At 45.2% G+C, this 13,169-nt stretch overlaps 1 non-coding gene across 1 annotated transcript; it reads right to left on the bottom strand.

The window, feature by feature from the left end:
- Positions 1-807: 807 nt before the first annotated feature.
- Positions 808-922, bottom strand: LOC114818521 (U6atac minor spliceosomal RNA). Its single transcript, XR_003766186.1, has one exon. It is a non-coding gene; the product is annotated as a U6atac minor spliceosomal RNA (small nuclear RNA).
- Between the last annotated feature and the right edge of the window lie 12,247 nt (positions 923-13,169).

The following is a 13,169-nucleotide window of genomic DNA, read 5'->3' as shown; positions in this document are numbered from 1 at the left end:
TATTACTATGCCTTCTTGCTTTCAAGCAGAGCAGAAAGTAGCCTCTGTCTTTTAGTTCTAGTTGAAATATAATTTATGAAGGTTTTCCAAATGTCTTTGCACTTAGAAATGTTTGAAAGCTTAGATTTGGCACAAGTTTCAGCAAAGGTTTAGAGTGGTAGTTAGTTGAAATGATAGCAGAAGTGGAATTTTATCTTCCCTCTATGTCATGATAACAAAATAGTTAAGAAAACTTTTTTTTTAATGTTTGCCTTCTTGTCTGTTTGATAAATAAGACAACATATTCACAATCACTTACCTTCAAGAGCTTCCACTTTTCCTGCCACTGGTGGAGATAAAGTAAAGATGAAAAATTTTCGGAAAAATTGTTTGAATGGATCAGGCTAAATCCAAAGAAGGCCTGCTTGTATTTAGGCTGTGGCCTGGATGGATAGTTTTGGTACCTATACCCTAAATTTTAACTTTGATAACCTCAGTTACTCCTCAACTCTGCAAATACTGACTCTCAATAGGTGCTTCAACTCTTAACATAAAAAAAATACTGTTTAAGCACTCTTAAAGTTCTATATCTACACATGCTTACTAGCACTTCAGTTCATAGCTCAAAGTGTGACTTCTACCCCATATCAAAGGTCAGAGGAGATCCAGGCACAAAATTTTTCTTCTTTCCACCGTTCCCTCCTTTTCTTGGTTGGGCTGGATGATGATGCCTCTGGCTTTTCCCCCCCCGCCCCCGAAGCAACAGTGATGGTGATGATGATCCTGTGTTTTACACAAGAGCTTGGCAGTTGCTGCAGTCTTTACAGGATATACAGTAGATGCCACAAGGTAAGTGATAGTCTTAAGCATGGTTAAAAGTCCATTAGGACTTCTTCCATCCTAACCAATGGGAGCGCTGCCCTGCTCTCATTTCATATTTCCAAGGTACTGGAAATAATAATAAATAATAATAAATAATCCCCTTCTGAAGGGCTTGAAAGTCACATTTCCTGCCTCCCTAGAAAGTGTTCTAATGATCAGAGGAGAGACTAGGGTGGGACATTTCTCTTCTTGAAGGGAAGGGAAGGGAAGGAAACTGGATTCACTATGTCAGAAAGAAGAAGAGTGCTTGTGGCTATGATGCCTGCTAGCTGGGGCACTTGCCTAGCCACAGCCTTGGCTTCCTCGCCCTGCCTCAGGATTGCTTCTGCACTAATGCAGCTATTGCATGCACAGCCTAAGCAGCCCTGAGATCAACAGGTGGAGCCCAGGATGTCTCTTACCACCTGAGTGCAAGTTACACAGTTACATACTTTCCTTCTCGTCCAACTGATTTCTAATTCTTTCCTCAAGTTGTGTCTCCAACAGGAAAGCTTGGGAGTACCCCCAGATCTCTTGTCTAGTGGCCAAGAGTACTCTAAGCAGCTGTGGCTTTATGGAGGGTGGAGGGGCAGGAAAGGGCAATAGCAGGGCTTCACTGCATTTCACACTTCTGGCCAATTGCACCTGCTAAGATATCACCCACTCATGAATTACGTGATGTGACAGTGGCCGTGCAACTGGGCTACATATTTTCCTCTGCACTTAGATCAGAGTTGTGTCTGTCCCTGCCTCCCAGGAGGTCTGACCCTCCTCAGGGTCCGGGCTTCTGCTCCATGGGGCTGAAAATTTGGTATTACAAAGCCTGGCCCTGCAGTGACAAAGTTCCTCTTTTGGACCCAGCAAGTATAGCGTGGGAGTGAAGCCTAATTCTATTTTGGTACCATTCAGCCCTCGGTCGTTTAGGTAGGTGATACTGTCAGTAATACCTGGCAGTGATGGGCATTTACTTATGGCAGTGATATTTTGTTATGGGAACTCCCATCCGCTGCCTGCCGAACTGAGACCGCAGGTCCACATCGCAAAGGCCAGTGAGCAGTTCCCCAGTATTAAGAGCTTTGGATGGCTCTTGTGCACAGACAGGTTTAAACACAGAAAAAGGTTTTGCAGAACCCATTACTGGTCAACAGAGCCACTGACTGCTGCAGCATGGCCAGCAAACAAATATCACAGTAACTGTGACGCAGCACAGGGTCTTCTTAGGGAAAGGACTTTGAGAACTTCCCGTACAGATGTGGGTTGTGTCTGCTCCTTGTACATACCGCAGGGGAAATGGAAGACGAGAAACACCAAGGGTGGGAATTCAGGCTCTGTTTTCATTTCCTCTTTCTTGTTTGTTACTTGGTCCTTCTCTAGTAGAAGGAAAAAAAAATACAACAAAAACCCCAGCTGCACCTGGGTTTTTACATAAATACTCTCTTGCACTTCAACTCGTTCACCTCTCGGCAACACTGAACTCCAGAAAATACAGCACACTCTCTCTTTAAGAAAGACTGCTCCCTGCCCAGCTGTTGAGTTGCCTGAAGGTGAGACCCCTGCTTAAATTCATGGCTCCAGCTGTCAAAAGCAAAGAAAAGCAGCTTTTCCTTGGCGGCTCTCTGCTTTGGGTAGAATTTGACATCTTCCTCAGTCAGCAGAATTTAATCAGCATCAAGTGCCCACAGCCGCTCAGCTCCACCACTGCTGGGCTGGGGCTGGGGAGCCAGACCTGCAGAGGAGAAGAGGGGGAGAGTCTGCAACGCAGCAGGCATAAACAGACACAGGCACAATCGCCCCCTTCTATAAGAAATCCAAAGCTCGTCACTGCACTGTCTAGGGAGAGCCTCATTACTGAGGCTTTGACTTAAGAATTGCTGTTATCACGCAGTAACCTTACCCGGCTTAGGCTCTGCTGTGTCCTCCTGAGCAGCTGAGAGCGGTAAATGGAATGAGTTATTGACAGCTGACAATGAGACTGATTTCCAAAAGAAAGCCGGTGAAACGGGCTCAGGGATATGGTTTCCCAGACTTGAGCGAACAAGTAAAGCTGAGAGAGCAACTCTGTTTGCCTTCCTCGTAGGGAAGAGAATGCCTTCAGTTATTTTCACACAGATGTCAACAAACTAAACGATCCAGCTCATGTAGCAACACTGTTAAGCTGAGAGCTTAACCTATGAAGCCCAGCATTTGATGCTTCCATGAACCACAAGCGGTCAGATGGGACTGGGACATGTAGACATAGGTGCCTGCAGACATAGGTACCTGCAGGCTTGCCTGCAGCATGGCTGCCCCAAGACCCTCACGTCAGGGAGCTTGGTCAGCGCGCGACAGCTGCTGTACAGCAGGAGTGCCCACGGGGTGTTTTCCCAAGGAGACATTGTATTAGTGCTTACCCATTTCAAATAATCCATTCACAGTAAATAGTATCTGCCTGTGTGTTTTCAACACACAAACTCCAGACCTTCCTATACATGTAGTTCATTTCTAGCACCTGCAGCTGTTACCTATTTCCTGACAACACCATCATGCCCATTGAGGAGAGGAAGGACATGTTGGGTTGTTGGTGGTTTTTTTTTAATGTTTACCTCTCCCACCTGTTTGATATTAGCCTGCATAATGGCACAGAGTTAAAGCAAAGGAGGTGGCTGGTGGAAGCAAACAGGAAATGAAGCAATGCCTGAGGTGAGGCAGGCAGCAGGGCTGTGATGAAACAAGTGTGTGTGGGCATTAACTGGTGAGGAGCCGCTTGCCTCTGAGCAAAGGGGTAGTTTAGTTCTCCCCAGATCCAAGTGATGTATCAGTAGGACACTAAAGCACCGAATGGCCCCAGCTAGAGAAGAAGGGGTGAGAAAGAAGGAGATGGGTTGGGGGGAGATGCTGTGAATGGAGGTGGGAGTGCAGGTAAAGGCTTGCTGCTGGGGAGCAGGGAGAGCTTGCAGGTGCACAGCAGCCCAGGAGCTTGACAGTGATCAATGTGGAGCTCAGGCTGTGAACTGTGGACTCTCGCAGCCTGTATGAATGTGGCGGGTTTTTTTTCCCCTTGTTCCTTTGTATTTGGGGAATGAACTTCATAAAACCTGCATTCATCGTTTCTGCTCAGCCACATGACAAACTTCTACTGAACTGTGTCCTGGAGGGGTGATGCAGCCACAATAACAAGATCCCTCCTGCTCCAGTCATTAAAAACACTGCATTTCTCATTTCACAGCGCTGGGGGAGGGGACCGAGAGCAGCCGCAAAGCAAATCCCACTGAGGATACTGTTACAGTATGAAAGAGACCATTAACCCCGTGCATTTACCTACAGAACGTATCAACAAATGTCCTACCCAAAGACATACATTTAATCTTATCCTAGTATTGCTCATCTTGCTCATCATTCACCTTCAAAAAAGCTGTCACTGATATGCAAAATTACAATCTTGCTTCCTTTGTTAAACCTCTCTATTTAAAACTTTGCAGTGCTAAAAGGCACAATGCTGATCTTGTATGATGTCTGGAGTCTCTTCTTCTCAAATGATATCCCCCTTATACGAACAGCTAACTGAAGACATCTGTTGGATGCAATTATCTGAACGCTGCACATTTGTTTTATACATATTATTTTCTATATTACTTGGGGAATAATGTATCTAATTATGTTTTTCTGACAGTGTTATTATTTGTGACGGCGGTTTTCTACTGTCAACCAAGTTCAGTGAGTGGTCAAATATTGTCAGATTTCTAGTAAAATTTTGTTATTGATTAATGGTGTAGATGTGCATGTTTAATTACTTTAATTCTTCCCCGCCTCCTGTAAGTAGAAGAGGTGAAGTGCAGCCTCAGGTCCAGATCCTTAGCTTTCATTCGCCATAACGCGGTTTCATGGCAGGAGGTGAACTCTGTTACAGGCTTTACGCCTGTAGGATTACCTGCTGTACAGCACTCTGCTTGTCGGAAATCGGCCAACTAATAATGTTGCATTAAAGAATAGATGGAAATGACTGAAACATATTTTCTTTTGGAGTCAGAGATATTTTGCTAGAAGTTCTAAAATTTTCATTAAATTTTGTGACAGCAACTTACACTGACCCTTTTATAAAGTACCAGGGACAACACTTTCAGTAAATGTCTGCAGAAAGCTTTTCTCTACCAACTCCATTTTATCCGTTTTCTAAAAAAAGGCCCTATAGACTCTGACACAGCCAAGTTGCTGTGGCTCACTAAAATACCAGTGTTAGCTGAACCCTGGTAACTGTACAAACACGTGCTTCTAGCTGGGGCAAACACAAGATAAATGACACTAAATTTTCCCTGGGGTATAAACTAACGTGTTTCACCTCACAGTGGGAGACGTGATTGCAGGTCAGGTAGTGCAGCTTGGCTGATGGGCAGCAACTCGCTAAGCTGAGGTTAGCCTGAAGATGTGCCCCAGCTTGGTGTGAAGCCCTGGTCCTTCCCAACAAGGATAACAAGGGTCCTTCCCTCGTGCCTGACCTGGTGAGCACAGAGAAAAGCATACTATTAGTGTTATTTAATTTGCATTACTGTGATACTTAAGAGCTCCGGTTTGGATTAGAAGACTGTTGTGCTAGGCACTGTATAAACACACATGAAAGCATGACAGTGTCCTCAAGAGCTGCCTGCCTTATACAAACACACACAGGAGTCAAGTACAGTTTCAGACTGAGGTTGGGCTTTGTCTTCCTCAGTGCCTTGTGCTGTGCCAAGCATGTTGTCTGTCAGCTCTTGCAAATCCTCTGTGTTTAACAGCCCACACCTTAGCCTGCTCTTTGCTGAATTGGTAATTTGGCAAGTTCCTGTGTTTGTGTAGCATGCAGTAGGTTACCCAGAAGGATACTTGAGGCCAAGCTGGGACAGACCACATAAGTCTATTTTAAGGGCAGCTACAAGTCCCCACATATTGCAGTTCTGAGTGGAGAGAGCTGCAACTAGCTGAGCGTGAAAAACAAGCGCCCAGCAGTAGGCAGCTCAGGGGTCAGGAGGAGGCAGAGCTGAGCTGCTCTGGGCAATGCCACAAGGCTTGTGGGGTCTGCTACATGCTTGATCCATGCAGGATAACTAGGCAGCCTGAAAGGCTGCAGGGCTCACTGTCCCATGGGAAGCATCTCCCCATCAACTCTGAGACAGGCTGTTAATAAACAATAACAAAATTGTCATTCTATAACTCGGAGGCAGCAACTAAAGCAGGACCAGCAAGAAGCAGTTAGTTTACTCTGTAATAAATGTTTATTCATTTTCCCCGTAGGCTGTTAATAGGACTTCTGGCTTTAGTAGAAGAAATCCCACCTTGTTCCCTAAAACTTGCTCAATAAATGTGAGTCATAAGCAATGTCTGTGTTTTGAAGCAACGATCCTTCCTCTACTCTATGTAGGAATGGTTTGGGTGACTCCTGAAAAGGAATAGATAAAAACCTTTGTTTGGATAACACCTTGTGTTCAGTGGCCTGCAGTGATAGTCTCATAGTGGTGTGCATCCAGACAGTGCTTGGGATTTCTCATTTTCTAAAAGTAAAGAGCTCTCCATGTAGTAATCTTCCAGTTTCCCTTCTTCCTCTCAACATTAAAGATCTGACTACATTACTCCTTCAAAACTTATTCAGAAAAGCTCACTTTTTATGTATAGCCAGTAAGTTCAGTTGTGTTCAAGACCTTCTCTGCAGAGTGTCCTTCAGGACAGAGTTCACCAGGATGGCTACGGCACCATTTATGTGTATGTTGTATGGATACAAGGTGTGCTGCTCACAACTGCAGCGTCTTGTGGGTTAAACAAGGGATGTGGGCAGATGGAGTTGGGGAAAGCGTTCACATATCAAAAGATGTAAGAATTCTCAAAACCGGTATAAACCTAATAAACAAGTCTCATCAGGTGCTGTTCAAGGTGGTTTGGTTTTGTTCGGAAGTAAGACTGCAATGTAGTCAGGGTGTTGTGGTCTGACTGATAAAACAATTCTGGTCAAGATGGGGCACAAAGCCTACCCCATTCAGCTACCCGCACGGCAGAAGTGAAGCAACTTGCCTTTGTTTCACTGTATTGCACTCTGGTTCACTTATATGATCAGTCGCTCCCTATTAAAAATACACATTTTTACTCTTGTAGACAAAACGCATAAACATTTGACCCCTAGAAATATGATATACAGCTAAAGACAGCCCTGGAAAAGCCTGGAGTATGTATGTGCATTATAAATTCCCCCTATCTCTCAGGACCAGCGCAGTAGAAAAAAGATAATCGGCTGTGTCTCTTGGTCTCCCTCTCCACCCCACCCCCTCATCTCTCCTGTGCTCCCCCTCCCTTTTGCTGTGGGATGTGCCAGCACTTGTCTTGGCAAAAGCCAGTCTTGGATCTTAAAAGTGAAGCAAACTCCAGTGTTAGTGACTAGCTCAGCCTTTACCAGGCCTCCTGTCCTCCCGCCCCAGCCCACACCATGAGGAGTACGTGGTGGTAGCAGAGGTGGTGGTGGTGTGCCCTGGGGAGATGCAGGAGGGGGGCATCCGTGCCCAGCAGCACATGGCTGCCTTGGAGCCCTGCAATGGGAAGTGTGTAAATGCACGTGCCCCGCGGCCAGATCACGGCAGGCTCCACCAGCCGTGGGACAATAAGAGGGCACTGCCATTCAGTCTGGTCTTGGTCCCTCGCTTGTTTTCAGTAGGGAAGTCAAATGAAAAAGTGCTTTGCTGGCAGTTGTAGGGACCTGGGTACTCTCCATACTCAGGGCAGTTAACATTGGCTGATGGATGTGTGATTTCTACCCACCACCCTCCACTATGCCACACTGGCTCATTTGTTCTCCCTGTCCAGGCAATCTTTGGCATTTCTAGAAAGATTTTCTGCACAACTTACCACCATCACCACTTTTGGCGATGGTGATTTCATGACACAGAAAACTGCCCATTAGGAGTTGCACAGCAGCTCATTTTCCAAAGAAGCTACCAACCAACAGTCAGGTGATAAAGCACTAATTCTCCTTCAGCCATGCTCAGCCTGGTCTGGATTTTAGCCAGGGACCGAGATATGACCGGTTTCAGTTCTCATCCCCAGTACCTCACAGTGTCTTGTCCAGATCATTAAAAATTAAATCACCCTGTGAGTAGACACCCATGCTGTTCTTAATGCGTACACATCTATAAAGTCCACACCAGGACTTGGATAGAAAGGGTCTGACTGGGCCTTCCACATCATGTGATTTTGTTAATAATTTGTGAAGCTCCATCCTAAGCTTGCTCTCTATTCCCCCCTTGTTAAATTTAATGGATTTTTTTTAATATAAGCTTGCTCCACTAGTCATTATTTTATACCATCTTGTTCTTGTGTTAAGGTCATGCTTTAATTTAAATAATTACTTTTCTCTCCCTGTTTTCTCCTCTGACATATATAAAGGCTCCTGTCCCTGCTCATCCGTTCTTGTTGTTTTGTTGGTATATAAATCAGTTTCTTTTACAGTCTTCTAAGACAGACTCTACCATTCCCCAAAAGTTGTTCTGGTCTATCTTTTTTGAAAATATGGGTGACAAGTGCTGTCTATGTTCTGGATGACATCTGGATAGTGCCTGACACAATGGTGTAATGCTTTTTTTAATCAGCTAAAGTATCTTGTCTTATACAACCTACGACTGCATTTACCTCTTCCATGGCTGTGTCACGCTGGTGGCTCCGTTACCCTGTAATGGATGACTACATTTTGGTCTTTCTTCACCAGTGTTTCTTCCAGATGCTCTGTTCTTCCTGTGTTTCTTCCTGCTGCCTAGGTGTATGACTTTTTGCGCTGTTAATTTCTGAAGTCATTGGATTTTTTCCTGATATTCTACTCATCTTCTCTGCTGATGAGACATGTCATCTTCAGTAAATTTCATTAGCACAGTATTATTATTATTATTATGCCTTCATCAGCCCTGCTTAAGACAAATGATAATAAAAGCTCCTTAACTTTCATCTAATGCTCTTCGTGATGGGAACCTCATTCCTTAAGTTAAAACATGAAACTTCTGTTGCAACACCTTTTCATCAATGGCAGAAGCTATGCCCTTGATGCCTGTCTATCTCTGCCAGACACTTTTCTCCAGTGCAAGAAAGGCCAGAGGAAATCAGACTTATTAACCACGCAGCAGAGAACAGAAGCGTGCTGTGAGACAATCACCCTTGAGCAGAGCCCAGGGAAGGATCCCTAAGCTGTACTTGGCAAAGCAGTTGACATGTCTATGGAGTGGGACAGAAAAGGATTTCTGCTACTTGTACATTCTTCCCAAACGTGCTTTGGAAGCCATTGTGGGGGCACATTTTACTGGGGTTCAGCAAGATCTGGCTGTGCCCTTTACTCCAAGCACAGAAGAGGCTAGAGAAAAAAAACAGAACAACAGTCTTGAGTTTGTATGGCAGTTCATTGTCTTCAGTCTGGTCAGCTCCGTGGGGGAAGACTCAGGGCTTTGAGTGCAGCATTTCTGAACATTGAGGACAAACCCTAAGCATCTGTAAAAACCGCAGAGCGTACAGTTAATACAGCCAGATGTGCTTTCAGCCCCACAGCTCTGCATCGGAGTAGATGGAGTGTGTAAATCTTGGAAAGGTTAAAGCTGAGAGACCAGCGATATGCATAAAGACTCGTGTTACTTCCAGGAGGAGGAGGGAGGTGAGGTGTTATCATTCTCCATTAATCACTTACATCTCCAACCTGCCCAAATCCTCTGAAAAGAACCAGCAAAGAAAACACCAGCTGCTGTAGCTCCTACTTTTTCCTCTGTACCCACCAGTCTCCCTCCCTCCTCCCTGCTTTCCCCAGACTGTGTTTATTTTTACTGCTCGTGAATCAGCCAGGAACTTGCTCCCTGCAACAGGATCAGCTGAGAACAAGCTGCAGATTGAATGTTCCCTGAAATCCTGGGTTTGTTTTGTAGCTTATGACCAGCAGTAAAACAGTGAAGAAAAGGAGAGAAAGTGATACATGTCTTCTTCCTCACCCAGGGAGATGGGACTTTCATTCTGCTGAGAGTGGGACTTCCCCAACTTGCTCTTTGAATGCATGGCATCTTTCACTAGAGATTTTGAGCATGCTTAGATTATGAAAGTCACTTAAACTGTGAGCACTTCGGGAAGGGAACCATTGGTTTACGTAGATGTGCCCAACTCCTCCAGTAACCCAGACCCACTGCACCAGAACACCACAGTGCACCGGGAGAAGCACAACAGCTCTCCCTTCGGCAACGGCTGTTTCTTCTCACGTCGCTATGATGTAAGAACTGTCCTGTCTTGAATAGCAAAAAGATTCCCCTTCCAAGCTCGATCACACCATGGCTACCCCAGCCCCCGTGGGAGTGAAGTCACTGCCCTGCTTAGTGAAAACCATCCCGGGTGACAGCCAGGTGCACCACAGGGGGTAGTGAAGAATGGTAGCTGGTGACAGAGCAGTGACTGATGGGGAGGAGAGAGATGAGAGAGAGGGCAACAAAAGGGAAAAAAGTGAAGGAAAAAAGGAATTGAAACACACCTCCAAAAAAAGTTTATGTGGGAAAACAACAACAACAAAAAAGGCAAAACCATTCTTGGGAGAATGAGCATCTTCCTCAGCTGGGGCAAGGTTGTCTCTCTGGTGCCTCTCTGAACCCGCACTGTCTAACCAGAGCACCCACAAGTGCAAGACCTGTCCCAGGATGCATTCTCCTGCCACGCTGCAGTCCCAGTCCCTAGGAGGATCACACTATTGATCCCCAAGCAGTGGGAATTTGGGGAACCAGTTTCGGAGTCCTGTCCCCCACAGAGCAGGGAAATCCCTATTTACAAAATCCTAGCTTTCTCCAGACACTTGTGTTCAAACAGTCCAAAGGCCACCCCAACATTTGCCATCTGACAAATCATGTCATCCGATTTAAATCCAGCATTTCCATTTGTACACCTGTGAAAGGCATGAAGTGCTATATTCTTGTCACCAAGCTGAACAGAAAAGCACTTGACTCGTGGAGAGGGTTGCGTCCCCCGTGCAGCGCTCTGCCACGGCACGCACCGAGAGGCTGACTTGTCACTTCGGCACTGGCCCACTGCAGAACTGCTAATCTCTTTCAGATTGAAGAGGCTGTTTGCTGCCAAGACTTCTCTGCCAAAAGATAACTTTGTAATACTGATTATCAGGTGCCCTGTAATGATAAAATGCCTGTTGCTTGCCTTTGTATTAAGAGTTTCTTGCTGACAAGCTGCTTATTATGGCAAACCATTTGTGTTATGGAAAAAGCACAGCCTTTTACTGAAAAGTAGCAAAAAAATCTTATCTTAGCCTGCAAGTGGAGAAAGTGCAATTAATTGGTTTCCGAGTCTGACCTCTAGACATAATAGATTTTATAGCACAGCTATATATTGTAATTACAGGATAGAGCAAGCCTATACTGTAGCTCGTAGTTGAGTGCGTAATGAGGAGTGAAAGATTGATGTTCAGTGCGGTCAGGTGACTAAATACACTGGTAAGAGCCAAACTGGTCGAGCAAGAGTAACAGGCACCTGAGATAGCATTAGATGTCTTGCTGAATAATGATGTTGTTTCCTACGTTCATTATCTTCCTTTAACCTGATAATTAACTTGTCCTAACAGCACCGAGTGCAACACAACATTCAAGACACTGCTGTTCCATGTGTAGCTGGTGTCATGACACTGCTCATCCCTGTGCTCTTTATCCTCCCTCCAGAGCACTACGGGGTTTTCCCAGACTGCGCACAGTAGTTGTGGATATATAAACATGTAGGACAGGTGATACATGCCTTCTGAGAAACTTGCATTAATGATACTCTTCAGTCCTGTCTGGGAAAACAAAGAAAGAAATGATGAAGGTGAGAGAACATCATACCTTGATTGCGAAATAATGTCAGGTAAAGCTTTAGTGTAGACAAAGCCAGTTTCATCGTAGGATTTGTGGGAGGGGTTTTTTTTGATCTTCAACATACCCTTTTTGTGATGTTCTTCATAAAGACCTAGAGCACTCTTCCTCCAATGGAGGAAGCTCTCCTGCTGTGTTCAGGTGATGATAAAACACCGTTGGGTCATTATGAAGTTTAAGCATGACAGATGCTCTACATGACTATACCCCACTGACTGAGCTCTTTGCAGAACTTCACCGCGTGCTTGGCAGTTTACGTCCTGGAAATTTTCCTCCTTTTTACTGTCACTATAACCCAATCACAACTTGCCTGGAAAAAAACCCAAACCAAAACCAACAGGTGGAATTCTTAAGTGAATTTTCCCTTTAAAAAGAAAAAAAGAAAAAAGAAAAAAAAAAACTTAAAAAAATAAAGCCTTCAATGTGGCAGTTTCTGGCGCACCATTCTGTAAATGCAGTGCAATACTTGCATGCTGCATCTTCAAGCAATGCCACTCCTGGATTTTAAAAGCTGTAGGACTCAATTGTCAGAGGTTTTTAAAGCTACAGGCAATAACAAAGGAATTGCATTTATAATATCTGCATTGCTTCTGAGAATTTCCTTGGCAGGGTTGCATTTACGGCTCCATGAGCTTGATTGGCAATGGCCGGGTTACCTGCTACTGCAAGCAGGGGTGACTCACCTGGGATTTCTGTAGCCTGAGCACTAACAAAGAGCCTGTGACTTCCAATCTGCCTGGGGCTCCTGTCTGCTCCTGTCTGTGCCTTTGAAGACAACATGTGTTCAGAAGCAGAGAGGGGGAGGCAGATATAAAGGGGCAGGGGTAGCACCAAACTCAGATTACAGTTTGGGTACCTGTGTTTCCCATTCCTGAGTGACTCCAGTCGCATTTACAATGCTTAGTTTAATCTGCTTTACAGAGCTACCCCCTGCAACCCTTACTCTCAGAAGATGCTTTTGAAAAACAAGGCCAGTAAGTGAGGACTTGGATATGGATGGGGGTCACCAGAGCCAAACTCTGGCATGGTAGCAAGAGATTCTGCCTGAGTGCAGGCAGTAGGAGGAGAGTAGGAGGGTAAGAGTACTCTGTGAGCTGATAAGAGTGGATTAAGGAATTGGCACTGAGCAAACCATTAGAGAAGGATGTTGTTCAGAAAGGCAGAGTGAGGAATCTCTGCCAGTGCTGTTCCCGCCCTAACGAACTGACCACTGCTGGAAATGGTTATCTCAGGATGGTGCTGAAAACCATCTACTAGGACAGATGAGATGTTTTAGGTGTTGTAACAAGGCATGAGTGCCTCTTGCTGACACTGATGCTCCAGAAGCACTGCACGTGGATCTCATTTTCTCTCTCACGGGAGGCAGGGGGAAAGATACAAACCAGTAATACTCAGCCTGCTGTTTCAGACACGCTGCCAAGGGGTCCAGGCCGTTTATATGGCAGAGGTGCCTTCCAGCCCTGGTGACCTCAGCCT

This window comes from Antrostomus carolinensis, unplaced genomic scaffold (assembly GCF_000700745.2).
Source record: "Antrostomus carolinensis isolate BGI_N321 unplaced genomic scaffold, ASM70074v2 scaffold19914, whole genome shotgun sequence".
Classification (NCBI taxonomy): Eukaryota; Metazoa; Chordata; class Aves; order Caprimulgiformes; family Caprimulgidae; genus Antrostomus; species Antrostomus carolinensis.
This window is presented reverse-complemented; position numbering and strand designations above follow the sequence as displayed.